The sequence below is a fragment of the Colobus angolensis genome, unplaced genomic scaffold (genome assembly GCF_000951035.1).
Source record: "Colobus angolensis palliatus isolate OR3802 unplaced genomic scaffold, Cang.pa_1.0 Scaffold272, whole genome shotgun sequence".
Taxonomy (NCBI): domain Eukaryota; kingdom Metazoa; phylum Chordata; class Mammalia; order Primates; family Cercopithecidae; genus Colobus; species Colobus angolensis.
The window spans coordinates 580,528-589,262 of NW_012115955.1; the positions used below are offsets into that span (position 1 = coordinate 580,528).

General features: G+C 39.1%; 1 pseudogene; it reads right to left on the minus strand.

Moving 5' to 3' along the window:
• Positions 1–585: 585 nt before the first annotated feature.
• On the minus strand, positions 586–7,612 carry LOC105516024 (annotated as a pseudogene).
• Between the last annotated feature and the right edge of the window lie 1,123 nt (positions 7,613–8,735).

Below are 8,735 nucleotides of genomic sequence, written 5' to 3' on the forward strand. Positions count from 1 at the left end.
CTCTGGTTCTTTTTAGTGGAGAAAGGTATTTAGAAACCAAGATGGGTTGCTGGATGTGCTCATTGCTATTGGAATTTCTTTTAAAAGACAGTTTCTGAATGGTAAAATTATAAGTGATTTTTGATTTTTTTTTTGGTTTCTGTTATTTTATTTTATTTTACCAATACCTTTAATTTGTCTTCTGTGATTTAAAATAATCTTTTTGGCTGGGTGTGGTGGCTCACACCTGTAATCCTAGCACTTTGGAAGGCTGAGGTGAGCAGATTACTTGAGGTCAGGAATTTGAGCCCCATCTCTACTAACAATACAAAAATTAGCCAGGCATGGTGGCACACACCTGTAGTCCCAGCTACTCTGGAGGCTGAGGCAGGAGAATCGCTTGAACCCAGTGGGTGGAGGTTGTAGTGAGCCAAGATGGCGCTCCTGCACTCCTGCCTGGGCAACAAAGTGAGACTCCGTTTCAATAAATAAATACATAAATAAATAAATAAACTCATCTTTTTATCTTGCTTTTGTTCCTGCAGCTAAATTAGAAATTTGAAGTGTTTTCCTTAAAAAATGCAATGGCATTGTTTTTCTTATAAATTACAACTCTGATTTTCTCTTCAAGGAAATCAATGTGTTCAATATGCTTGTTTACAGTTTGCCCCCTACCAAATGATGGCTTAATCCAAATATCTGGGCATGATACTGAGCTGAGTCTTCTGCAGAAAGTATGGTCCACTACCTGAGACCCCTGTCAAGGGAAGCTTACACATCCTGAGCTCCCTGTCTGGTGTGAGGGGAGGACAGCTGATAACTACCTGGCTGTGCAGTGTTCCCAGGCATCACTGGTCCCCAGCCATGGCCTCTGCCTGCCACTGCCACAAATACAGCAAGAATGCCATCCTTCAGACTCAGCTTTAATCCCCAGAGTTTCATCTAGTTCTTTATGGGCAGATGTTACCCAAACCCTAAATTTCCACAGGCCCTCTTGATTTTTTCATGGTGATCTAGATCAGACATTGAGGCCATGCATACTACACCCCTGTACTGACTTTCTGATTTCCAAAGCAATTCTACCATCTCTGCAACCCAGTCACAGTTTTTCTTTACCATCTGGAGCCCTTCCAGAGTTGCTTCTTTGAGGTCACAGTAAGACTGTTTGTCTTTCTGTTGGCTTTGATCTCTTGATGGCCAGAGTCCCTGGGTATCATTATCGGTAACATCAACAACCACAACTTCTCTGGTGATTACATCAACACCAAATTCAATCTTCATATCAACTTGTACACAGTTCTGTGGCAACCAGGATTTCTCCAGTATTTTAAAAATAACCTGTGCAGCATGACTCATGCTAGCCACTTCACTTTGGCCTTTACCAAGTCCAGCATAGCAAAATTTCATAGCAATTCGCTGTTTCTCGTTACTGCCAGCACTCTTGAAAACATCTCCATGTTAGGTGAGTAAAACTCACATCTGTCGATGACACCAGGATTTCTTTTAAGAAAACAACCAGTTGCTATTCTGCAAACCCCTTTAACTGGAATAATTTCACACTGGGGCACAATGAAAGCCATATCCCCACATTTTTTGGTGAAAGCAGCTTTGATACCTGCCTCCTGTCATGACTGAAAAATATTATACAACTGATGATTTTATTTGTGATTGCAGCTTTTCCTTCCAGGCGATTCTTTCTATCTGCATTTCCTGCTATAATATCGTCCTTGGACTGCAAAAGGGCTTTCCATGAACTACCAAATAATTCATAGACTTTTTTTTTTTCTCATGTATTTTTTCTTTTTTTTAACCAGTGTTCAGTACCTTAGCTGTTGCCGTTAGCCTGAGTGGGTTGGGGGTGGCAACCTATTTTATTTTTTATACTTTTTACATTTCCTAAAATTTCTGTCCTGAACATCTATCAGTTCTATGGTGGTATATTTTATACCATAAAACAAACCCACATCGAACTCTTAACTCCTCTTCCCCAGATCAAAGCATCATCTTGTATTGTTTCATTTAGCTCAGAGGAAATTGACATAGATTTGCTGTCCTTTCCCTTACTCCCAGTAATCAGCATATCAGAGAGCCTAACTGAGTTTGCCTTCAACTAAGTATAATAAATCCTCCACCCTTTAATGTCTCTCCTTTTTCTGGTTTCCAACCTTGTCCAACCCTCACATGGACCCCAGGGACCTTGTTGTACTCTTTTAAGAAAGGTTTTTTTTTTTAATGTTGTAATACTTTATACACATAATGTAATACATAAACAAATTCAAGTTAGGTGTCATAATCATAAACCTAATATTTGTAAACTCACAACTCATCTTAAGTGACAGGATGTTACCAGTACACTTGGAGCTATCAGGCTGAACCATGTGAAATGCCATTTTTGAAGATTAAAAAGTTTTTGAATAGAGGCAATTTCATACGATTTCATCTCATACTTGTGTGTTTTCCCTGATCCTGTTATCCTGCCTTTTCCCCAGCAATAGCTCTCCACCACCCTGAAATTAAGTGATCATTTCCTTGATACTTAAATATTTTTAACACATATTTATATGTTGTATATCACTTAAAAATGTTATTTAACTTTGTTTTTGAGGTTCATATATGCTTTCTTGCTTTTCACAAATTCGGCATTAGTTTTATGGCTCATCTATGTTGCTGGGCTTAGATCTATGGTTCATTCCTACTGCTCTGTAGTGCTGTCCGTGCTCCATCCCAGGAAGAGAGAACAATTTGTTGGCTCAATCTATTTTCCCACCTCAGCTTCCTAAGTAGCTGGGACTACAGATACATGCCACCTTGCCCAGCTAATTTTTGTATTTTTTAGTAACACCAGGTTTCACCATGCTGAGGCTGGCTCCGAATTCCTGGGGCCAAATCCTCCCTCCTTCGCCTTTGAAAGTGCTGGGATTACAGGCGAGAGCCACTGTACCTGGCTGGATTCTATATATTTTTATGAGTTGAAACTTGTTAGTAGCCGTTTGAATAACTGCTTGTATTCACCATTGTGCAGTTGTTTAGATTGTTTCATGCATTGACAATTGAGAGAAGTGTATTAACATTTCCCACTGCAATTACAGACGTGCTGCTTCTTCCCATAGTTCTATCAAGTTTTGCTTTATATGTTTTTAGCTTATTTCATTAGATGCATATAAGTTATACATTTTTTTGCTTTCTGGTGAATTGGTTCTTTTATTCTTGTTTGATTACCATCTTTACTCTAATAATGCTTCAAGACTTGACTCTTCTATTTGATGTGATAACCAGCCTTTTATTGATTATTTGCCTGGTTTATATTTTCCAACCTTTTCCTTTCAATCTTCCAGCCACTCTTTTGTTTTAGGTATGTTGCTTGTAAAAAGTGTTTTATTACTTTTAAAAATATTCCATCTGGTTTTTTTGAAGAGCAAGGTGAGTCACTTTATAGTAATTGTTATTACTGATGTTTTTAGATTTATTTCAGTTATCTAACTGTTCATTTTTTTCTTGCTCCTTTTGTCCTTCTTTTGTCTTGCTTTCTTTGAAAGGGGAGTAGGTTGAGTTAGGTATATTTTTAATTTTGTCTTATTCCATACTTTCCCAGTATAATAATTTGGAAGTTATTGATCTATTTTCCTCTTTGAGCAACTACCTTTGAAATGTCACTGTGACGATTTAACAGAATCTAAAGTTGATAAATATCTTAATTATCTCTTTATCTGTACATGAACCTTAGAGCATAAAACTCCTATCTATAGGCCAGGCACGGTGGCTCACGCCTGTTATCCCAGCACTTTGGGAGGCCGAGGCAGGTGGATTACTTGAGGTCAGCAGTTTGAGACCAGCCTGGCCAACATGGTCTACAACCCTGTGTCTACTAAAAATACAAAAATTAGCCAGGCATGGTGGCATGTGCCTGTAATCCCAGCTACTCCAGAGGGTGAAGCACAAGAATCCCTTGATCCTGAGAGGCAGAGGTTGCAGTGAGCTGAGATCGTGGCACTGCACTCCAAAGTGAGGCTCTGTCTCAAAACAAAGCGAAACACAACAGAACAAACAAAAAAATCCTCCTATCATCTCCTCCCCACTTATTCACATGCCATTGATGTCTAGTACTCTAGCTCTCTCCTTTCTTTTTTTTAAAACCCCACATGAGACATTTTTGTTTAACACTGCTAATATTTGTTTTTATTTACTTCAATGTTCTTTTGGTCATAATTCCTTTACGTATCCCAGGCTTTATTCTAGATACTTTTTCTGGACTTTCTACTGAAACACATACATATTTGAGAATTTCCTTTAATGAAATGTATCTTTTAGAATATTTTAGATCACAAGATGTCTAAAAGTAACTCCATTTTTATTCAAATGAAAATGTATTTATGCTGCCTTTCTTTTTGAAAGATACTTTTTATGAAAGATACTTTTGATAGCTTTACAATTCTAAGTTGGCGATCATTTTGTGGTCAGATGTGACTTGATTGTCTTCTGGTCAGAAGCCTCTGTCGGGATAACGATTACTTGTTTGTAGTTGCTCTGTTTTTCTCTTTGCCTGCTTTCAAGATCTTCTCTTTGACTTGGGATTCTACAACCATATTGCAAAATCTGTCTGTATGTATATTGCTTTTTATTTATTTTGTTGGGTATTTGTTATGTTTCCTGCATCTGTGCACCACGAAATCAACTAACTCTGGAAATTCCTAAAAATCACCTCTTTTCTTGTCTCTCTATTCTCTCCTTCTGGGACTTTGATAGATATAACTTAAATATTTTATTCTATCCTTTGTGTCTTTATTTTCTTTTATATTTCCTATCTCCCTATCCCTGTATTGGACTTTGTTCAATTTCTTTAAGCCCATCTTTCAGTTCACCAATTCTCCCAGTCTCTACTTAATCCACGAGTTAGCTTATCATTAAAATTTTAATTTTAATAATTACATTTTTATTTCTTAATGTTTCATTTGATCATTTTCAAATATGTGTTGTAATTTTTTACAGTATTTTACTCCATAATGATTTTTTTTTTTTTTTTTTTTTGAGATGGAGTCTCACTCTGTCATTCAGGCTGGAGTGCAGTGTCTCAGTGTCTGCATCTCGGCTCACTACAGCCTCTGCCTCCCGGGTTTGAGGGATTCTCCTGCCTCAGCCTCCCAAATAGCTGGGATTACAGGTGTGTGCCACCACGCCCAGCTAATTTTTGTATTTTTAGTAGAGACGAGGTTTCACCATGTTGGCCAGGCTGGTCTCAACCTCCTGACCTCAGGTGATCCACCTGCCTTGGCCTCCCAAAGTGCTGGGATTACAGGCATGAGCCACTGCGCCCAGCCTCCATAATGATTTTTAAGATCTGCCTTTTATTTCTTCAAATATTTCACACACTGTTACTTTATATACTATTTTATAATTACAATTTCTTGAGTGTTTTCGTTTCTGCTGGTATTCCCTAATGCTAGCTTGTTTGTCTGGATGTTGATAATTGTAGATTGTGAGCTCATATTTTTTTTAACTTAATCTGAGAAAATCTTTGGGATTAAAACAGGTTACTTTGCAATATAGAGCATTTTTGTTGCTTCTGCTGGGAGCCAAGGATACTACCAGGCTATAACCACACTGCTTCTTTAGGAGCTTGAGTTCAGATATCCAGTCCTGCAGTGGGTCCAAAGTTTGACTTCGTCTTTGCAGTGCAGTTCTAAGAATTGGCCTTCAGAGTTTGTGTTTACACACCTGCCCTGTTCAGGTTTCAGCTCAACCTTTCTCCTCACTCTTCCTTGAAAATTTCCCTTGCTTTCCTGGGATCCTACCATGTATATTGTAGTGAGGGAGCCCTTCAGGGTACCTCAAGCCCTGTAATGTCAGAAGCCCTTGATACCTCTCATAAGTATTTACATGTGGTTGTAGATACATGTAGATACACAACAGCTAAAGAGACTTTTTAACAAGACGTAAATCAGATTACACTCCTCCCTGGTTGCAAACTCTCAAAGGCACCTCTCAGCACACTGAGAACAAAACCCAAATACCTTATCTTGGCATCTCAGGCCTGCGGAATCTGGTTTGTGCCTGTTTCTTGGACTCTGTTTCCTACCGCTGCACGCATGGTCCAGAAGGACATTTTCTAGATTCTTTCCACACAGACAGCCATTCCCATCACACAGTTATAGACCCTCTGTTTGAAATTCTGCCTGTTTCCCTCAAGCATCCATCCTCTCTTTGGCTAGCCTTGTCATCTGGGATCCTCGTCAGTAGGATCTCAGCAGTAGCCATGCTTCAGCCTGGTTTCTCAGCGCCATTCCACCTAACGCAGCCACCCTCATCACCAGTCACTCTGGATTACCTGTTTCCTTCAAAGCGTTTATCACCATTTAAAATGATCGTAATTGTTTTTGCATTTCCTCTGTTTATTTTTGCCTCTTTTCTAGGATATGATTCCAGGAGCACAAATTCTGTTGAATCCCAGTGCTAAGAAGTTCTGGCAGATAGTAGTCACTCATTAGATATTTTTTGAGTAAATAAAAGAAAGTTACAACTCAGAAGTACTGTATTAGAATCCTTGCAAAGTACATGGTTTCTCCTAAGAAAATATATGAGATATACAAGAAGAGAGATGACTGAGGAAAACCAGGGTGTGGGGAAGTCCTGGGCCTTTGCGTCGAGGGTTTTTAGTTAGTAATGGAACCCCATTATCTTGTTCATTAACTCAGCAGCCCTGGATTCAAAACATCTGGGCAAGGTCAACTTTTGACTTTGTCTCTCAACCCACAGTTTATCCATTTATCTACTGAACAAGGTTGAATGTGCTCCCATTCTACCTCTTTTTTCTCATGAAACTTGCAAGACTTTGGACAAACACACACACACACACACATACACACACACCCATACACACACAGTTTTTTTTTTTAAAAAAACACTTCAAAAATAATCTGTCTCATTGACCTTTCACATGCGTTTTTACTAATTCTGCCTTTTATTTCTTCAAATATTTCACGCATTGTTACTTTGTATCCTATTTCAGAATCACAGTTTCTTGAGTGTTTTGTTTTAGTTTCTGCTGGCATTCCCTGACATTAGCTTACTTGTCTGGATGTTGATAACTGTAGAATGTGAGCTGATATTTTACTAGTAGTCCCATAGTCAAAATCACTCTCTCAGGATCTAATTCAGAAAATACTGATGCATACTGTATGCCCAGGAAATTAAATTAATAACACTTTTTGGTGTAAAGCAGGAATAAGTTCAATTGCTATTTTTTGTTCAACGTCAGCTCTTTGAGTGGCGATGTTTAACTCTGAATCTTGCTGTGCACAGTATGCAGAAACAGCAGTCTAATCTCCTTTTGATTAATGAGAAAACATTTTTCTTTCTCTCTGGTTGTTTTCCTCTCAGTAATGCATACACTGAAAACTGAGAGCACATATATACATGTTGCAAAAATTAAGAGTTTGGAAATGTCATTGTTTTGGCAGATGTGTTTAGTCTTTTAAGCACGGCCAAAATGGCCCCTTGATAACTTCATTTTAACTTTATGAGTGTTAGTTATTACTGAAGGCTGGGGTTTTGCCAGGTCCTTCAGCTGTGCGGGGCCAGAACTGGCCATGGGCTTTTTCAGGACGTCTCTGATTTCAATGAAAGCTCCAGGCAACATTTCTCTTTTTTTCCCCCCAAACTTTTCTTAATTAAGTTTTTTTTTCAAGCCTTACTGCATTCTTTATGCCAACCAACTGCATCTTATATTGTAAGTTGGTTTTGACTCTGAGGCTTGCATTTTCACTCAAGCCTGACCCTAAGTGTTTTGCAAGCCTGGCTTTCCAACCTTTCTCATGTCTCTGTGCACATGATTTGGGCTGAACATACATGTATAACCTTTATAAATTGTTTGCTTTTGGTGGAAATCAGTTTCAAGAAGCAACCTTTTAAAACGATTTTCTGAAGCCGAATTCTCTTATATTTGCTGCCTTTACCTGGCTCATTGTCTTTTAAGTAGTGTACAGTGTAGGCTCCAAAAGCAAGATCAGCGGTTGTCATTAGTCATCATGGTAGGAGAGGTAGCAGTAGCAACATTATCTTTTCCAAGTGAAAAAATATGATCCACTGCCATCTTGCAATTTAAATTGTTCTCTTGGACAGATTTTGAGGAAGTCATACAAAGGAGTAGACGGTATTTGATTTATTATTGAGTAGGAAAATAAGATTCTGACATCCTTCCGTTCGTGAATACAAGTCTCATCATATACCTGTGAATAAGCTATAAAGGTTTTCTATAATAAGGGATTTGTCTGGTGTTTGTTCTGAGTTCCTAGCACAGGGCTTCTAAAGCCCTTGGATTTTTCTGAGTGGTAGAACTGTCTTTGTCATTCATGAGCCTCTTGGCTCACTCTTGAGTTTATGCTAATGAGGCTACTCCCAGTGAGCCCTTAGACAGCTTCAGCTTCAGGAGCGGGGGCTGGACACAAGAAAGACGATCCATGAGATACTAGGGTTAGGACTTTGACCCAGCCCAAGCTCCAGAGAAGGGAGCGGAGGCTGGAGACTGAGTTCAGCCCAGTGGTCAATCATACCTACATAATGAACCCGTCAAAACTCCACAACTGAACATCAGGAGTGATCTGGTTGATGAACACGTGCGTTTGCCAGGAGGGAGGTGCACCTTATTTTCACAGAAAGCGCAAGGCAGCTCTGTGTTGGGGATCCTCCCAGGCCTTCCCCCTGTGTCTCTTCATCTGGGTGGCCCTGAGCTGTTCTCTTTATTGTAAAGCTATAATCAAAAG